Genomic DNA, 20258 nt, shown 5'->3' with positions numbered 1-20258 from the left:
CTACCAAGGATCATTATCAACAAATGACCCAAGGTCATCACTCAATCCAAAATTACAAACAAAACCTAAATCACTAAAGGTTACTATTTGCTTTTATGAATTAATTATTTAATTCAAAATTATGAAATAAATCAACTTATTCTAATTGAGCTCAAAATTTTAGTAAATGTTCATTACATGATAACTAAGTGGCAAAATAAATTTCATAATTTTTGGACAAGTAAATAAGCCTAGAAAAATCATGGAAATCCATTTATTATTAAATTGAGCAATTTTTATCACATTAAAAAAGTACTGAAAAACATTATTTCATATTTTTCTTAAATACTCTACATCACAGAGAAGTCACACAAAAATTTTCATAATTTTTGGAGCTCTAAAGAAATCTACACAAAAATAAGAAAAATAGACACTATTCATTCAAATCTGAAAATAGAAAAATCCATTTAGAACGCTGAGTCACTGACAACCCGACCCCACCTGTCATCCCTAACCTCCGACGTTGACCACGGCAGCGACGGCTCTAACCAGCGATTTCTCACCGACGGTGAGATCAATGACGACGGCAAGGGTACTAACATGTTCACTACTTCACAGCGCATCGATCTATGGCACTAATGCGACCAATTATGGACCGAACCAAGCACTTCGCCGATCATGACGGACGCGGTGGCACGGCAGTGCTACGCCGGCGGTGTGCGATCGGTAGAGCTCAAACAAGGGATCCAGGAAGCACCAGTGGCTCACCCCGAACGCGTTGAAGCAAGGAGCGAGGTCGGAGAAGCAACGGAGAGGTGTGACGACGATCATGGTGATCACGGCGGAGCAAAACGTCGTCCTTTATGGTGTACCGGTGACTACAGTGGTCAAAATGAGCAACCAGCTAAGGATTAAGTACCACAGCATCGAGATGAAATAGAATCAGCCAAAACCAGGGACGAAGATGCACCGTGGAGCTCTGGCCGCGGCAAATCGTGCTCGGCGGAGGAGTTGCCGGCCGCGAGGAAGAAGACGATGCAACTCGAGTTCCCAACTTAGACTAGCTGAATTGATGGGTTGGCTGGATGCGCAAGGATACGGCGGAGCTGGAGCATGCTTTGCCAAGACGGCAACGGCGCTAGGTCGACGGCGAGAGCTCGACGGAGCTGCGGCGGTGGTGACTAGAAAAACAGAGAAGGAAGAAAAACGACGACGACGGCGTCTCGGTTCTTATAACGCGACTCAGAAGCTCAAGGAAGCCACGACGGAGCCGTTTCCACGCCAGCGCGACGCCAAGGACGGCCACGACGCGCCTGGAACGCCGAAGAAGGTCGCCGGCGGTGTAGTCTCGACGGTGGATACTGTTCACAGTAATTACAAGTTTGCCATTCGCCAAAATTCACAAATTACTCAAATTTTCATAACAACTCAAAAATCTCCAAAAACAAAAGTTGTTCAAAATCAAAAGTTCTACAACTTTGCTTCTATAACCATCTCCTAATTCGGTCTAGATTTTGAAATGAACTTTTGAATTTGAATATGTAAATTTAACGAATTACGCCTTTTTGAATTACTCAAAATTTTTCTAAACAACTTGAAAAACTCCAAAAACAAACTTTGTATAACTTGCCAAGCTCTACACTTTTGCTTTTGGGATCAACCCCAAATTATACTTAGATTTTGAAATGGATTTTCAGGGTAGGATTTAAATGCTGAAAAGTGGGGGTTTCTCGAAAAATTCAAAAATCCAAACAAACTTTGAATTTAAGTCAAACAATACAATTCAACACATACCACATGAATATAAACTTGTTTTAGTGTATGCATCTCAAAGTTTTCATCAAATGCCAAATGCTTTGCAATGCATATGATGACATGTCAGGTTTTAGTATTTTAAACACCCGAGGTGTTACAGTGATGTAGTTGGAGAACTTGAAGAAACATCACTCTCATAGCCCGAGCATGATCTATCATTATCACCGTCAAGTGTGCATGGAGTAGCATCATCATTGGCATCACTTGTAGCATCATCATCAATCTTGTTAAGTGATCTTGTGGTATGATCATCATCATCATCACTTGACCATGAGGTGGAGCAATCTTCTATAATCACCAAATCGTGGTCATGCTCAACACACTCATGCGCCTCCTTCTTAGGCTCATCTGCATCGTCGGAAACTGTCCCATATTTCCCATTGAGATAACTCCAAATCTCATGGGCGGTTGTGGGGGTATGGCCCTTGATATCCATAAGATAAGACATGGGCCGCACCATCAGAGGTGGCCCAACCCACAAGATCAAGGCGTGCACCGCAAGCTATTGTATAGTACCAAATAGGATACTTTTCTTGTAACCCTACCCCTCCAGAGTATATAAGAAGAGGCAGGGGTCCCCTAGTGGACATCGAGATACACCCCATATTCAATACAATACACAAAAGACATAGAACGTAGGGTATTACGTCGATCAGACAGCCCAGACCTGTCTAAATCGTTGTCTATGCGCCTTGTGTTACCTCCGGTTCCTGATTACGCGCACCCCCACCGACAAATCTACCTTCGTGGGATACCCCTCGGAGGACTATCGAGCATCTTCTGTCGATAGTTGGTGCGCCAGGTAGGGGCCTGTGCATGCTGATCCCTAGCGAACCAGATGGCGTAACTCAAGATCAACATCCTTTGCGGCAACTCGGCGGATCGCATCGACATCCTTCGACAACCACAGCGCACGTCTTCGTATGTGGATTGACACCACCAAGCTCTGACTACATCCGTCCAACTCCAACATGAGATCAACTTTGTTCTAGCCGGATAGTGAGCTGCTAAGCGAGTTGCCCGCGTCGCCGACCAGATAATGCCATATGCCGCCAACCAGACATTCTGTCTAAAGCTAAGTCACAACTTTAATATTCTTCTAAATATTCTCTGCTCTTTGTATATTGCCATAATGTTTCTCCGAGATATTTTCTCCATATTTGCTCTCCAAACGATTTTCCGAACCCCTGAACAGTCATGTTGATGCTCAGATGCCTCTAGAGATGGCCTTGTCTCTGGCTCCTCCCTACATGTGCTACGGGCTCCGCGCTCTGCGTTATGGGTGGTCGGCAGCGGCTCCTTGGTCACACCTGTTCCTCCTACACGTGCACAGGCTCCGTGCTCGATGTTATGGTTAACAGGCTAGCTAGGGCTAGAGACTCAGCTACACACTAACTGGTCGAACGGTTTATATTAAATATAAATACATCTTCACACCAACTAATCGCTGAGCTGCATACGCTATTTCATCACCATTGCTGATTTTTCTCTAGAGTTCATATATTTTTACATCATGTACTACCTATTCTACATATTTATATGTCAGGATCATCGTCCAGCTGATCGGACCACCTGGTGCTCAGACTTCTCCACCGATCAACTGGTCGGACCACTTGGTTCATGGACTCCGTCACCGACCAATTGATCGGACTGTTCGTCGGTCGCTTCTACTCAATGCTCACTTCATCGCCGACTAGTTGACCAGACTGTTCATCATTCATGCTTCATCGCCAGCTATGCCGGTTACTCCTCGGCGCTTGGTTTCTTTGTGCTCGAGGACTAAGTGGGCACACTTCACCTTGCGGACATCGCCAGCTACGCCGGGGGCTCCTCAGTGCTTGGACATCGCCAGCGACATGGGGGACTCCTAGGTGCTCGGACATCGCCAGCTACGCTGAGGACTCCTCAGTGCTCGGACGTCGCCAGCTACACCGGGGACTCCCTTGGTGGTCGAATCTTGCTATGTCTCATTGGTGTGCTATCAAGCTGCTCCATGCTGTTCGGATCAGGGTGCTGATCTTGGGCAGCATGTCTGGGGTCTTGATACACGCATGTCAGACAATGTCAGCAAGCTTTCAGACTTCTTTTTCTTTGACCCTACTATAAGATTCATTCTTCATCTTCCAGTAGGCTTGGGGACTAAGTGGGCACACTTCACCTTGCGATGAATGTGCGCTTTTTGATTCAGGGCTCCACCCGTGGACTGGTTGCCTGCTCAGCCGGTCTTCTGCCTTTCTTCTACTTTCTAACCCTAGCACCATGTGACTATGTCACCTACTATCAGGCTCGGGGACTAGTTGTGGGGATATGGCCCCGGGTATCTACAAGACAAGACATGGGCCGCACCATCAGAGGTGGCCCAGCCCACAAGATCAAGGCGTGCACCGCAAGCTATTGTATAGTACCAAATAGGATACTTTCCTTGTAACCCTACCCCTCCAAAGTATATAAGAAGAGGCAGGGGTCCCCTAGTGGACATCGAGATACACCCCATATTCAATACAATACACAAAAGACATAGAACGTAGGGTATTACGTCGATCAGACAGCCCAGACCTGTCTAAATCGTTGTCTATGCGCCTTGTGTTACCTCCGGTTCCTGATTACGCGCACCCCCACCGACAAATCTACCTTCATGGGATACCCCTCGGAGGACTATCGAGCATCTTCTGTCGATAGTTGGCGCGCCAGGTAGGGGCCTGTGCACGCTGATCCCTAGCGAACCAGATGTCGTAACTCAAGATCAACATCCTTCGCAGCAACTCGGCGGATCGCGTCGACATCCTTCGACAACCACAGCGCACGTCTTCGTATGTGGATTGACACCACCAAGCTCCGACTATGTCCGTCCAACTCCAACATGAGATCAACTTTGTTCTAGCCGGATAGTGAGCTGCTAAGCGAGTTGCCCGCGTCGCCGACCAGATAATGCCATATGCCGCCAACCAGACATTCTGTCTAAAGCTAAGTCACAACTTTAATATTCTTCTAAATATTCTCCGCTCTTTGTATATTGCCATAATGTTTCTCTGAGATATTTTCTCCATATTTGCTCTCCAAACGATTTTCCGAACCCCTGAACAGTCATGTTGATGCTTGGATGCCTCTAGAGATGGCCTTGTCTCTGGCTCCTCCCTACATGTGCTACGGGCTCCACGCTCTGCGTTATGGGTGGTCGGCAGCGGCTCCTTGGTCACGCCTGTTCCTCCTACACGTGCACAGGCTCCGTGCTCGATGTTATGGTTAACAGGCTAGCTAGGGCTGGAGACTCAGCTACACACTAACTGGTCGGACGGTTTATATTAAATATAAATACATCTTCACACCAACTAATCGCTGAGCTGCATACGCTATTTCATCGCCATTGCTGATTTTTCTCTAGAGTTCATATATTTTTACATCATGTACTACCTATTCTACATATTTATATGTCAGGATCATCGTCCAGCTGATCGGACCACCTGGTGCTCAGACTTCTCCACCAATCAACTGGTCGGACCACTTGGTTCATGGACTCCGTCACCGACCAATTGATCGGACTGTTCATCGGTCGCTTCTACTCAATGCTCACTTCATCGCCGACTAGTTGACCAGACTGTTCGTCGTTCGTGCTTCATCGCCAGCTATGCCGGTTACTCCTCGGCGCTTGGTTTCTTTGTGCTCGAGGACTAAGTGGGCACACTTCACCTTGCGGACATCGCCAGCTACGCCGGGGGCTCCTCGGTGCTTGGACATCGCTAGCGACACGGGGGACTCCTAGGTGCTCGGACATCGCCAGCTACGCTGAGGACTCCTCAGTGCTCGGACATCGCCAGCTACACCGGGGACTCCCTTGGTGGTCGAATCTTGCTATGTCTCATTGGTGTGCTATCAAGCTTCTCCATGCTGTTCGGATCAGGGTGCTGATCTTGGGCAGCACGTCTGGGGTCTTGATACACGCATGTCAGACAACGTCGGCAAGCTTTCAGACTTCTTTTTCTTTGACCCTACTATAAGATTCATTCTTCATCTTCCAGTAGGCTTGGGGACTAAGTGGGCACACTTCACCTTGTGGTGAATGTGCGCTTTTTGATTTAGGGCTCCACCCGTGGACTGGTTGCCTGCTCAGCCGGTCTTCTGCCTTTCTTCTACTTTCTAACCCTAGCACCACGTGACTACGTCACCTACTATCAGGCTCGGGGACTAGTTGTGGGGATATGGCCCCGGGTATCTACAAGACAAGATATGGGCCGCACCATCAGAGGTGGCCCAGCCCACAAGATCAAGGCGTGCACGGCGTTGCTCGGTGTGCACCGTAAGCTATTGTATAGTACCAAATAGGATACTTTCCTTGTAACCCTACCCCTCTAGAGTATATAAGAAGAGGCAGGGGTCCCCTAGTGGACACCGAGATACACCCCATATTCAATACAATACACAAAAGACACAGGATGTAGGGTATTACGTCGATCATATGGCCCGAACCTATCTAAATCATAGTCTCTGCGCCTTATGTCACCATCCGGTTCCTGATTACGTGCACCCCCACCGACAAATCTACCTTTGTGGGATACCCCTCGGAGGACTGCCGAGCATCTTCTATCAACAACGGTCTTCATGTCAATGATCTCTCCAAATATGCTATCATCCAAAGATCTATACATGATGTTAATAGCTTGGGTGTCGAGATCTAGGCATTTCTCTTATGCTTGAGTTAGATTGTTTTTATCCAACACATGAGAAAATCCGACATCTACCATCCACCACATTTGAGGGTAAATAAACTTAAAATTGCATATCATCCAATTTTTCCACCATGCAAAGTGTGTGCCATAAAAAATGTGTGGACAATCAACATCTAGCCCATAAGTTACCATCCTCTTAGGTTGGTGAAGACCACAAATGAGAGACCTAGCTCTGATACCACATGTAGGGTCGAGATGGCGGACTAGTGGGGGGTGAATAGTCCTTTCTAAATTTAATCGCGCTGGCTAACCAAAACAAATGCAGAATTAAAACAATCGGTCTAGCCAAGACTACACCCCTCTATCAAAGTTCACAAGCACCTTATAAAGATACTAATTAGGCAACAAAGGTGCCAGGTTAGCTAGAGTTCACCTAACAAATTCTAGAAGCAAGGTCACACAAACCTATGCCACTAGTACTTTAAACAACGAGGGAGCTCCTACACATGCTAGTAAGCAAAATCACAAATCTACTTAAGCTCACTAGCAATGCTCAATAACAAGGCTACACAAGCCAAATTATAGAGCGCAAATTTCTTAGCTACACAAACTAAGCAATGTAACTAACAAGGTTACTCAAACCGAATTAGCCACACAAGGGAACTACTTCTATGCTTCACAAGCAAGATGGTAACTAGCAAGCTACACAAGCTAACTAATTACAAGAGCAACTACACAAGCACAATGTATGAAATTTAAAGACAAGCTTGTGTAAAGGGGATGCAAACCAACAGGAAGACAAGGATGACATGGTGATTTTTATCCCGAGGTTTACTTGGTTGCCACCAAGCTAGTCCCCGTTGTGTTGACCGCTCACTTGGTGGTTCGACGACTAATTGGCATCATCCGCCAAGCCCACACGTTGGGCACCGCAAGAACCTACCCACAAGTGAGGCTAGCCAATGCTTGGTTTTATAGCCCCCAAGAAAATAGAGCCATTGTAACCCTTCACTGGGCACTTTTTGAACTAACCGGACTCACAGGTCATAACGACCGGACGTGCAGGAAATAGAGTCTAGTCGCTAGGATGACGCCACACGTCCCCTCCTTTAGAAGCCAACCATTGGGCTTCAATGGCTAGCTCCCGCGCAAGCATACTCTTGACCGGACATGCCTTGGTCCAATGATCGGAAGCGCCGAGGCCAAGTCCGGTTACCAACGCATGTCTGCACAACTGATCGGACCCACCTTTATCCTATGACCGGACTCGACTTTCCCAGCGTCTGGTCACTTCCAGAGAGGTCCTAGAGAGCACTTTTGATGACCGGACCAGACTCTCTATGCATCCGATTGCTCCTAGACATGTTAAAAACACTGACCAGACTTGCTGGTGCTGACCGGACGCGCAGAGTCCGGTCACAAACCTTTCAACGCTAAAATGACTATAACTCTTAGCTCCGAACTCTGATTTCAATGATCTTGGACATTTTTGGAAAGCTTACTCAGAGGGCCACACATCCCACATGCATACTTGATCCAAATCATAATGGATCAAAGCAGTATTCTAATCGAAGGACCATCCTATAGTTCAGAGTATACCAAAAAACCTTTTTCTCTTCTCTAAGTTGATTCACAACAACTCCAACTTCTTCTCCGTTGCAAATGTGCCAACACCACCAAGTGCAAGTGTGTTAGCATTTTCAAAAACATTTTTCAAAGGATTAGTTACTGAATTTATCACGCCACTCGATCCTAGCAACATCGCAAAGTTAGATCGCTCAAGTGGCACTACATGACCGATATGCAAATAAGTTTGCCCCTATTGATAGTACGTCCATCTATCCTAAACCCGGTCATAAACTTCTCTACACACCTATGACTAGTGAAATGAGATGCCCTATAGGCTATACCTTTGCCTTGCGCATTCCATTCCATCTCCTCCAATGTCGATGCAACACATGCACCAACATGATCAACAATGATATGATCCACTTCATATCATCATGTGACCTTATTGGTTCATTGATCTTGACCTCACTTGCTCTTCAGCGTTGCATCGGTCCATTGGTGTCAAGTCTTTGCTCAGGCATCCCGCCACGCGGTCCAGTGCCTCAAAGCCTCTGACTTGCCCTTCACTCTTGCAACCGGTCTAAAAGGATCAAGATGCCCAAGAGGGGGGGTGAATTGGGCTAATTCAAAATTTCTTTGCAATAATTAAATCCTACGGTTAGCCCAATTAACCCCTTGTGCCTAGAAAGTGTTTCTATTGATCTATCGCACAAAAGTTTAGCAACCTATGTTCCAATTCTACTCTAGCATGGCAATTCTATGAATTTAAATGACAAGAATTGAATTGCTCAAAGTAAATGCACAAAGTAAAGAGAGAAGGAGGAATGCGGCGATGTTTTGCCGAGGTATCAGAGAGTCGCCACTCCCCACTAGTCCTCGTTGGAGCACTCGCGCAAGGGTGTAGCTCCCTCTTGATCCGTGCAAGGATCAAGTGCTCTCTACGGGTTGATTCTTTGACGCTCCGTCGCGGTGAATCACCCACAACTGCTCACAACTTGAGTTGGGTCATCCACAAGCTCCGCTAGATGATCAGCAAACTCCCAATCACCACCAAGTCGTCTAGGTGATGGCGATCACCAAGAGTAACAAGCATGAACTCTCACTTGACCACGACAAACCTAATGAGAAGGGTGGATGCACACTTTGCTACTCTTGCTTTCACTAATGAGGGCTCTCTTTAGGATTCTCAAATCTCAATCACCTCACTAGGACATTGCTCTTCTTAGCACTCTCAAAGGTGTTTCTCAGCTATTGGAATGAGCAAAAGTGCCCCCACACATGAATAGAGGAAGTATTTATAACCATGGCTGAAAAACAAACCATTATGTGCCTCTGTGGGGTGACCGGACGCTCCGGTCAGTTCTCCCCGAACTCCAGTGTTTAAGTTGTGCCTGGACGCGTCCGGTCGTGATTTTCCCTCTCTAGAACCTTACTGGAGTCGACCGGATGCTGGGACTCAGCGTCTGGTCACTTCACCTCTCAGCGTCCAGTCACACCAGACGATTTTACCTTGATCAAATGAACTGACTGGACTCTGCGCCAGCGTCCGGTCACTCTGGAGCCAGCGTTCGGTCAGTATTTGACCCTCCATTCACTTCCAACTCTCGATCATATGTGAATGTAGTTTGCTCCAATGGATCTAAGGGCTTTTTTGGAGCTACCTAGTGCTAGATTTAGCAAAGTGTGCACCACACCTAACTCACTAGACTCACCTAGGTCAAGCTACCCGTCCATACCCCCTTAATAGTATGGCCAAAGGAAAAACAAAGTCCTAAACTACTCTAAGTGTCTCTTCCACTCCAATCAACACTTAGAACTAGTCCATCCTTAACCTTGTCATCCATCCTTTGAAAACCGAAACGATTTCCATCGTAGGGGCATGACCACCATGATAGCCCAACCGATCTCCATTACCATAACCTAACTTAATTGCCTCTGCAAAACACACGTTAGTCATAGTAATCATGTATTGTCATTAATCACCGAAACCCAACTAGGGGCCTAGATGCTTTTAATCTCCCCCTTTTTGGTGATTGATGACAATACCACCTCGAGTATGTGAAAGAGTTGAGGTTTTTAACATGCTTGGTTCATATAAGCTTTTGACAATAAGAACAAAGGAGTTAGGCAAGCTTATATGACCCAAGCCAACATGATGTACTCAAAAGATATGAAATAAGCATGAGTACAAGTAATAAAGCTCATTTGCATTGGAGTAAAATGCGGAAGCAAAGCAAATGAGCATAACACTAGTGATATGACATATAAAAGATTCAAAGTAGAGAGCACACATGTCAAATATCACAATCACGTAGATATCACTATCATATAAATATAGTTTGATGCATGAAAGTAAACACACACAAATGCATAATAGTGTATCACACATAAAAACCAAATGTAATAGATAAGCTAATAGATAGACTCCCCCTAAATGTATTGCTCCCCCTATGACTAACATACTCGATCGGGCACTGAGGTATGAGGAGCGAGTTGGAATTGTGTGCCATCATCATCTGATCCAGAGCTCTAAGGAGTCTGACCCTCTGTAGCTGGAAGCGATGCTGAAGCGATCTAGGTCGGATCAGGGACTGGAGCGGCCGTAGAATGTGCAAGAATCACTGAAGCAGCGGCTCTAATGATGCAACAGAAGAAGGGAGCATCTCTGTAGTCCTGGTAATAGGTGCAACTGTAGAAGGACCTGGGACATGTAAATATGGAGTAGGCTACCCTATTAACTCACTGAAAGTTGCTCTAAGGCTCCTAGAGACTGAGGTATCTGGCACTAGCAGCGAGGAAGTCTGAGCCGGTGTGAAGCCTGTCTGAAGAGGTGTGAACTACGGGGCTAGCACTGGCGAGGCAAACCACTAGGACACCTGCTCTATAGGTGAAGCAAACTGTGCTGGTGGCTATCCCTAACTCTGAAGCCCACTAGGCTATAATGCTGGAGTCATAGAAGTGGTGGCAGGCTGGCCAATCTAGGGTGAAGGCTGTGGCGGTGGAGCCCAAATGGCTGACACAACATGCTGCATAAACCCAAGTAGCTACTACTGCATGAGAAGCTGCTGCTGATGCATGGCCTGCTGCTGCTGGATCGCCTGCTGCTGTCGCTAGAACTCATATTGCCGAGTTTGGAACTATGCGAAAGTAGCGGCGGTCTCCTGTGCCTAGCGAGCCTAATCCTGCCTCATCCGCTCAAGGATGGCAAGTAGTGCGGGTCTATCTGTGATGCAGGTGGAGCTAAACTGGAGCTACCGGCCTCATGGTCATGTCATCATGGAGGCATTTGAGGGATATCGTGGTAGTCCTCATCTGAGCTATCGTTGGGGTCGCTCTCGACCATCCCCTCCTGCTGAGCATCAAACTGCTCCTCGACTATAGCTGCTATGCCCCTGATGGTCTCATCCTGCTGAGCTGCATTCTCTAGCACCTCTAGACATCAGCTTGGCTGGCTAGGTGTCCTCACTACACTATGACGGATCATCTGAGTCATATTATATGTAGGGAACTCTGTAATAGCACCACTATACTCTGCCAACATCTCAGGTGGCCTCACAGTAACTGCCCTGTGGATCAAGAATGTAATCCAGTGAGCATATGGCAGCTGCCTGTGACCCCTGAACCCCTCTGCAATAGTATCATCCATCTCTGATAGAAGGAGATCCCAAATATCAAACACTATCTGCTACATCAGAGAGTTCAGTAACCATAACTGTATGTGAGTCAAGCCCTCGCGATACCCCATCCTCGAAAGCAGTGTCCTTCTCATAATAGCATCTAGCACTCTAGCTGTAGGAGTGAGATCACTGGGTGTCCTACTCGACCCCTCGCTGAATGGCTCTGTAAAGCAATGGCGGACTAGATCTATAGGGGGCACAAGACCGCTGTGAGGGCGTCTGGGAGGTGCTGTCTGTCCATAGCAAACCTCATGTAGCCAGATAGGCTACTCCTGAAGTCTGAGTATCTCTCTGACCCTAGTGCTCATCAGCCTATAATCTCTGCCTCTGAAAGCAAAGTGAATGAATCTGTGCTGCGGGTCAATCCAAAGTGTAGCATAGAACTGACGGACCCAAGATGGAACATATAGGCCTGTCCATCCAAGTAAATCTGTCAGCCCTGGTAGGTAAGATAGGTAAGGATGAATATGCTCTCCAGCTGCTACTACAATGGTCTCAATGTTGCACACCCTCTGAGATCTAAATACTGCCCCACTGTTAAGATATGCATTATAAAAATCCTTCTACAGAGGTGTGTAGAAGCCTTCTGAAGTTCAGTCATCCCTCCTCAGCGGGAACCACTGCTCAAAGTCCACAAATCTGAGCTGCTGAACCTGCTTGGCCGTGGCAGCCCTCAAATCCAAGTGAGTCACTAGAGTCGGATCCTGTGGTCTAGGCGGTGGACGTGAACCCCTCCGTTGTGTCTCTGACCTTGGTGTGACTGGAGCATGGGTATGACTAGAGCGGTGAAGCTATGGCTGAGGTACCTGCTCTGTCTGCTCGGCCTGCTCTCCCTCCTAAGTCTAGTCTGCTGGCTGTGGTTACTGCTGAGGCTCCCCCTGAGACTGACTCTCATCAATAGCGACACGCCATCCTCCAACCATGAGAGTCCTAGCTGGACGACCATGACGGCGCTCAACCTGCTCAAGTGTAGCCCTCGTAGATGGAGAAAGTTGATCTACAATAACAACACCACTCTGAGCACCTCCTCTCTTAGCTGCGGCTGCTCTCACTATATCTGCATCAGGGTACTTGTGCTTCCTCGTTGCTAGCTATTTTGTCACCTTGCCTTTTACATCTGTAGGCTGGCGAGGCAGGGCCTCGGATCCTCATCACCGAGACCTCCTCCGACATTCTTAACATGAGCCATCTGAAGAAGCTAAAAAGAACAACTGCCCTGACAAGAATCAACTACCAACTATCACTTTCGAGGCTTCGCCTCGATCCATACTCACGAGCTTGGCCCCGAGTTAACTGTCAACTGCCAAAGGGACCACAACGGCATCGACTCGCTGCACGATAGAATAGATAGGATATACAAATAAATACAATATATCTAGAGATATGAAACCCTAAGAAAGCAAGCAATGGATACGAATTTGGAAACGAGGGCTTGCTACCTTATGAACCGGCGAATCGACGAGAAGAGGAATGAATCGGGGAACCACCGGGTCGGCAACTGAATGTCTAGGGTTAGGGTTGCGGTGAAATTCAGCGACTGAGCAATGCAATGAGGGCACGAGCATGGGCGGCGGTGCTGGAGCTAGGGCATAGGAGCAGAGAGCATGGCGGCGGCACTGGTGCATGGGGGCGGCACTGCTGCTATGGGAGCTCGACGGCGTGCGGGCATGTGAAGGCGCGGGGAGTAGGAGCAGGGCGGCGCAGCTACGGCGGCATGGAGCTAGGGCGCGTGGAGCAGAGGCACAGCAGCGCGGATGTACGACAATGGCGTACGGGCGCGATAGCGCAGGTAGGGCGTGGACAGCGTAGGCGTGGTGGTTGCTGCGGCGACGGGGGCAGGAGCGTTGCGGGCGGATACGACGGCGATGTCGGCGTGGGCTCGAGCGGATTGGGTCAGGTCGCGGCTCAATCTTGGTTATATGGTGGCCCCCATGATGTAACAGAAAAGGAAACAGGAAAGAGTCCAGAAACCGCATGTTTTCTACTGACCGGACACTCCGGTGGTAGCAACCGGACGCTGCCACCCAGCGTCCGGTCGATTCCAGAGAGGTCCAAAATCCCTGGAATCACGACCGGATGCGTCCGATCACCACTGACCAGACGCAGACAGAGTCCGGTCGATCCTGACTTCGTCTTCTTCGCTTGATCGGACGCTGGGAAGGCAGTGTTTCAGTGTCCGGTCACTCCTTCTTAGTAGCAGTTCACCTCCTGTGAACTGACCGGACGCTAGAATTCAGAGTCTGGTGCAGCGTTCGGTCAATCTTTTTCCTGCAAATCTTCAAAGTCCTTCGTGCTGCCTGTTCCCAATCAAGTCCCAACTCCAATAAGATCCAAATAAACACCAATTGAGACTGATGTGAGTGACCTCTCTCAAACCCTCAAATTTTTCAAAAATATTTTGCCTCAGGCTATAATTTTTTTAAGAAAATAGGCAATAAGAGGGCAATTGAAGATAAGCGACAAAGCAACATTCATGCATGTGCAATGCAATACTTGAAAGTAAATCTAGTTGCTTGTCAAGTTTGATCCAAGGTTAAGCTTCTTCACACGCTTTATAGCGGTTATCTTAACCATGTTAGACAAGCCCTATATGCATTACCAAAGATTAAACATATTGTATATTACAATGCAATGCAAGGGACAACACAAGCTCATTTTTAGTGAAGTTACTAAAATAAAGCACATTGGGCTCATTCCGCAATCGACAAAAAGTCACCTCATCTAGCGGTTTAGTGAAGATATCTGCCAATTGATCCTCGGTCCTTACACCTTCTAATGAAATATCATTCTTTGCAACATGATCTCTAAGAAAGTGATGACGGATATCTACGTGCTTGGTGCGAGAGTGTTGAACCAGATTATTTGCAAGTTTTACCGCACTTTCATTGTTGCACAAAAGAGGTACTTTTTCTAGAACTACACCATAATCTAGCAAAGTTTGTTTCATGTAAAGTATTTGTGCACAACAAGCAGCCACAACAATGTATTCCGTTTCAGCGGTGGACAAAGCCACACTATTTTGTTTCTTGGAGGACCAAGACACAAGTGATCTACCAAGCAAATGCACCCTTCGGATGTGTTTTTTCTATCCAGTTTGCAACTGGCATAATCCGAATCGGAATAGCCAACTAATTCAAATATAGCTCCTTTGGGATACCAAAGGCCAATGCTTGGTGTGCTTAAGATACCTAAGGATTCTTTTAACGGCAATCAAATGAGTTTCCTTTGCATTAGCTTGAAATCTAGCACACATACACACACTAAACATGATGTCGGGCCTAGATGCGATTAAATATAATAAGCTACCAATCATGGAGCAGTAGAGAGTTTGATCAACCAAGTTACCTCCCTCATCTAGGTCGAGATGTCCATTAGTTGGCATAGATGGCTTAATTGGCTTACATTCATTTATCTTGAATCTCTTGAGAAGATCATTTCTATATTTCTTTTGAGAGATGGAAATCCCTTCTCTCATTTGCTTGACTTGAAAACCAAGAAAGAATGTAAGCTCTCTAATCATTGACATCTCGAACTCTTTCGACATTAATTCACCAAACTCTTTGCAAGAATCTTCATTTGATGATCCAAAGATGATATCATCAACATACACTTGAGAAATCAAGATATGCCCATCAAGCTTCTTGGTGAATAGTGTGGTGTCGACCTTCCAATGGTGAAGCCCTTCTCAATGAGGAAGTCCCAAAGGCGCTCATACCAAGCTCTTGAGGCTTGTTTAATCCCATATAATGCCTTGGACAACCTATAAACATGATTAGGATATGTAGGGTCTTCAAACCTAGGAGGTTGATCAACATAGACTAGTTCATTAATAAAGCCATTTAAAAATGCACTTTTCACATCCATTTGATATAGTTTCATGTCATGATGTGATGCATATGCAAGGAGGATACGAATGGCTTCTAGTCTTGCAACCGGTGCAAAGGTCTCTCCAAAATCCAAACCTTCAACTTGAGAGAACCCCTTTGCAACTAGTCTTGCCTTATTCCTCACAACTACACCTTAATCATCTTGCTTGTTGCGGAACACCCACTTTGTTCCAATGACTCTTGCACCTTTTGGTCGCTCTTCAAGAGTCCAAACTTCATTGTGGGTGAAGTTGTTCAACTCTTCATGCATGACATTTATCCAATCCGGATCTTGAAGAGCTTCTTCTACCTTAGTAGGCTGAAAACAAGAGACAAAAGAGTGATGTGCAATAAATGAAGCACGTTTTTGTGAGCGAGTCATTACACCCTTTGATGGACTCCCTATGATGAGATCTTGTGTATGATCTTGTAGTAGAGGTGTGTTTCTTCTATTGACCACTTGAGGAGGAGGTTGTGGAGCATCAACATCTTGTGCTTGTACCACCATTTGATCATGGGAGACATGAGTGTCTTCATTTTCGACTCTCCCATCTTTATCACCATCTTGTGGCACATTTGATGAAGAGGGTGGATCAATTACTTGTACATCATCTTTAGGCTTGATGTCTCCAATCAGAATGTTCTTCATAGCCTCCCTCAATGGTTCATCACCTACATCATCAAGATTCTCATGTGCTCCTTGGAAGCCGTTAGATTCATCAAATTCTACATCATATGTTTCTTCAACCAAGCCGGTGGCATAATTAAATACTCTATATGCTTTGGACTTTGATGAGTAACCAACAAGAAAACCAATATCACAACGTCTTTGAAACTTCCCTAGATGTTGCCACTTCTTATAGATGTAGCATTTGCAACCAAACACCCTAAAGAAGGAGACGTCCGGCTTCTTCCCATTGAGCAACTCATAAGGTGTCTTGTCAAGAAACTTTTGAAGGAATAGGCGGTTTGATGCATAGCATGCGGTGTTGATAGCTTCCGCCCATAGAGCTTCGGGGGTGTTGTACTCATCTAGCATTGTTCTTGCAAGAGTGATCAATATCTGATTCTTTCTCTCAACTACACCATTTTATTGAGGAGTATATGTTGTGGAGACCTCATGCTTGATCCCAACTTCATCACAATAGGCTTCTATATTTATGTTGTCAAATTCCTTCACATTGTCACATCTAATCTTCTTGAGCTTCACTTCAAATTCATTTTGTGCTCTCTTGGCAAACTTCTTGAAGCAAGATGCAACTTCAGATTTGTCATGAAGAAAGAATACCCATGTGTATCTTGAATAGTCATCAATAATAACAAGACAATAAAGATTTCCTCCCAAACTCTTGTATGTTGTTGGTCCAAATAAGTCCATGTGAAGGAGTTCTAGCACTCTTGTGGTTGACATGAAAGCTTTTGTTGGATGAGTATTTGCAACTTGCTTGCCGGTTTGACATGCACTACAAAGCTTGTCCTTCTCAAACTTCACATCCTTCAACCCTCTCACCAAATCATTCTTCATTAGCTTCTTGAGTGAGCTCATCCCAACATGAGCAAGTCTTTTATGCCATAGCCACCCAAGTGTTGTTTTGGTGAATAGGTATGTCTTCAAGTTAGCATCTTTAGAGGTGAAGTCCACTAGATATAGGTTGTTGTATCTAAATCCTTTGAATATTACTTGATCATTATCCTTTTTAGATACAACAACTTTCTTCTCGGTAAACAAACATTAGAAGCCAAGATCACACAATTGTCCAACGGATAGCAAGTTGAAGCTCAATGAAGCAACTTATAGCACATTTGAGATAGAATGATCATTTGAAATTGTCACTTTGCCCAATTCTTTAACCTTGCCCTTTGAATTATCTCCGAATGTGATTCTTTCTTGTCCATCTACTTCTTCATCTAGTGAGGTGAACATATGAGGATCATCGGTCATATATTGTGTGCAACCACTATCAATAACTCAATGACTTCCACCGGTCTTGTAGTTCACCTATAGACAAGAGATCAAGCTTTAGGAACCCAAACTTATTGAGGGCCCTTCACCTTCTCAACAAGTGACTTTGCAACCCAAATTTTCTTAGGCCTATTCTTGTTTGGAGGTTCTAAGAACATGACTTTCATCTTTCCACTAGAATCCTTTCTAAGCATGTAATGAGTATTGAAGGCAAAAGGTCTAGCATACTTGGGCAAGGGTTGTGGTGGTGGAGTTTGGTACTCATGGGCAAAGTGGCATTCTTGTCCACACTCAAAACATCTCTTTGGCTTTGACTTTGACTTGTGTTGTTGTTGAGCTTGAACCTTCTTCTCTTGGTTTGCCAAGTACCTAATGCCACTTCTATCCATCTTTATGATGGTGTTCATTAGTAGCTCACTTTGAAGATGCTTGCCTCTTGTGAACTTGCTCAATCTAATCTTAAGATGCTCTTTCTCCAACTTGAGCTTCTTGTTCTCTTCCTTGAGAGCATCATTATTTTTGTTTTCCTTGAGATTCTTGTTCTCTTCTTTGAGCTTCTTATTCTCAAGAGTCAAATCACTATCATGATCAAGAGTTTCTAGCACAATAGTGTTGTGGCTTTTGATCTCTTCAAGATCTTTCTTGAGCTTTTCATTGTCATTCTTGAGCATAACAAACTCATCATAATCATCGGCCTCAACCACTTGCTTGCCCTTGCTACTAGAACTTTGCTCAATGCTCTCAATGATCAAATCATCACATGATGTAGCTATATCAATCTTAACAACGTTGTAGTAGCATCATGTGGCTCATTAGATAGAAATTCTTAAGCAATGATAAGATTATCATGATTAATCTTAAGAGTAGTATATTCTTCTTTTAGCTTGTTGTGGCTAGTGATGAGCTCATTGTGTATCCTCTCAAGTTTATCATGCTTATCTTTAAGCTCTTTCTTAGAAGATTTGAGATCCTTGAGTTTGGATGATATAGCATCATTTGCTTCTCTAAGCTCAACACTAGCCTTTTCGGTTACATCACATTTAGCTAAAAGAGAATCATTCTTAGCTTCTAGTTTTTCATTTTTAGCTCTACTCTTTCTAATGATCTTAGTGTATTGATTTAGTAATTTAACAAGATCATCATAAGAAGGTGATTCATATTCATCATCATCACTATCGCTATCATCATTGCTAGCATGTTCATCACCACTACTATCATCATTTGATACCTTGCGATCACCCTTGGCCATAAGGCATAGGTGTGTAGAGGATGATGGTGGTGGTGGCGGTGAAGGTGATGAAGAGTCAATAACAATGGCGGCCACCTTCTCGTTGTCACTATCATCATCGGATGAGCTACTAGATGAATCAATGTCCGTGAGCCAATCACCGACGATGTATGCCTTTCCACTTTTCTTCTTCTTGTGGAAGTCCTTCTTCTTGCCATCTCTCTTCTTGTATGGCTTGTTTTTCTTCTTCTCATCTTCTTCTTTATTGCTTGAGTCATCTTTCTTGCCCTTGTACTTGTTCTTGTACTTATCTTTCTTGGGCTTTGTGCATTGATGTGCTAGATGACCAAGTTCTCCACAATTTTAGCAATCCATCTCCGAGATTGGCTTCCTTCTAGAGCTTGTGAAGAACTTTTTCTTGCCATCGAACTTGATGCCACTCTTGTTGAGCTTCTTTAGCATCTTGGCAGTTCTTTTCACCATGAGAGCAATACTTGCATCATCAACTTCATCATCACTTGAGCTCTCATACTCAAGCCTTGCATTGCCCTTCTCTTGGCTAGCTTTGAATGCTAAGTCCTTTTCTTTCTTCTTAGTGGAGGATGAGCCATCTTGTGGTGTGATGTGCATGTACATTTTGTCAATGGGGAGGACACTCAAGATCTTTCTTACAACATCAGATGGTTGCATTTGAGTGAGTCTAAGGCTGGATAATGAGCTAGCTTGGCTCGTTACGGCTCGGCTCGTTTTGGCTCGTTAAGATAACGAGCTAGCTCGGCTCGGCTCGGCTCATTATCCTAACGAGCCAGAAAGCTAGCTCGGCTTGGCTCGTTAAAAGCTCGAGCTGGCTCGTTAAGCTCGCGAGCCAGGTATAAAAAATACGCAAAATATAATATTTGCATTTATCTAAAGTTTGAGAATAATAATAATATAAAAGAAATGTATCTAGACTAGTTACCAGTCAATTTATAGGGTCTAGACCAGTTATCAGTCAATTGTAAAGTGCAAGACATGAAGTAATACAAAAACTAATATAAGTTTTGATACTTTTTTTTCCTGAAAGCTTGGCTCGTTTAGCTCGCGAGCTGGCTCGAGTTGGCTCGTTATAGCTAACGAGCTAAAATCTTGGCTCGGCTCGGCTCGTTATCATAACGAGTCGAGTCGAGCCAGCCACGAGCCGAGCGAGCTAACGAGCTTCGAGTTTTTCGTCCAGCCTTAAGTGAGTCCAAGCCCATTGACTTTCTCTACAAGAACATTCAAGTGTGAGTACATTTCATTAGCACATTCTTTATGAAGCATCTCAAAAGAGTTAAGCTTTTTCATGACAAGATGATAGCGTTCCTCACGCTCACTCTTTGTTCCCTCATTGAGCGTAGAAACGTCCGACCATAGTGCATGGACGTCTTTGTGGTTCCTCACCCGGTTCAACTCATCTTTGCAAAGGCCTCTAAAGATGGTGTTTCGAGCCTTTGTATTCCATTTTTTGTAATTCACCTC

The sequence above is a fragment of the Miscanthus floridulus genome, chromosome 18 (assembly GCF_019320115.1).
Source record: "Miscanthus floridulus cultivar M001 chromosome 18, ASM1932011v1, whole genome shotgun sequence".
In the NCBI taxonomy this organism is placed as follows: domain Eukaryota; kingdom Viridiplantae; phylum Streptophyta; class Magnoliopsida; order Poales; family Poaceae; genus Miscanthus; species Miscanthus floridulus.
This window is presented reverse-complemented; position numbering follows the sequence as displayed.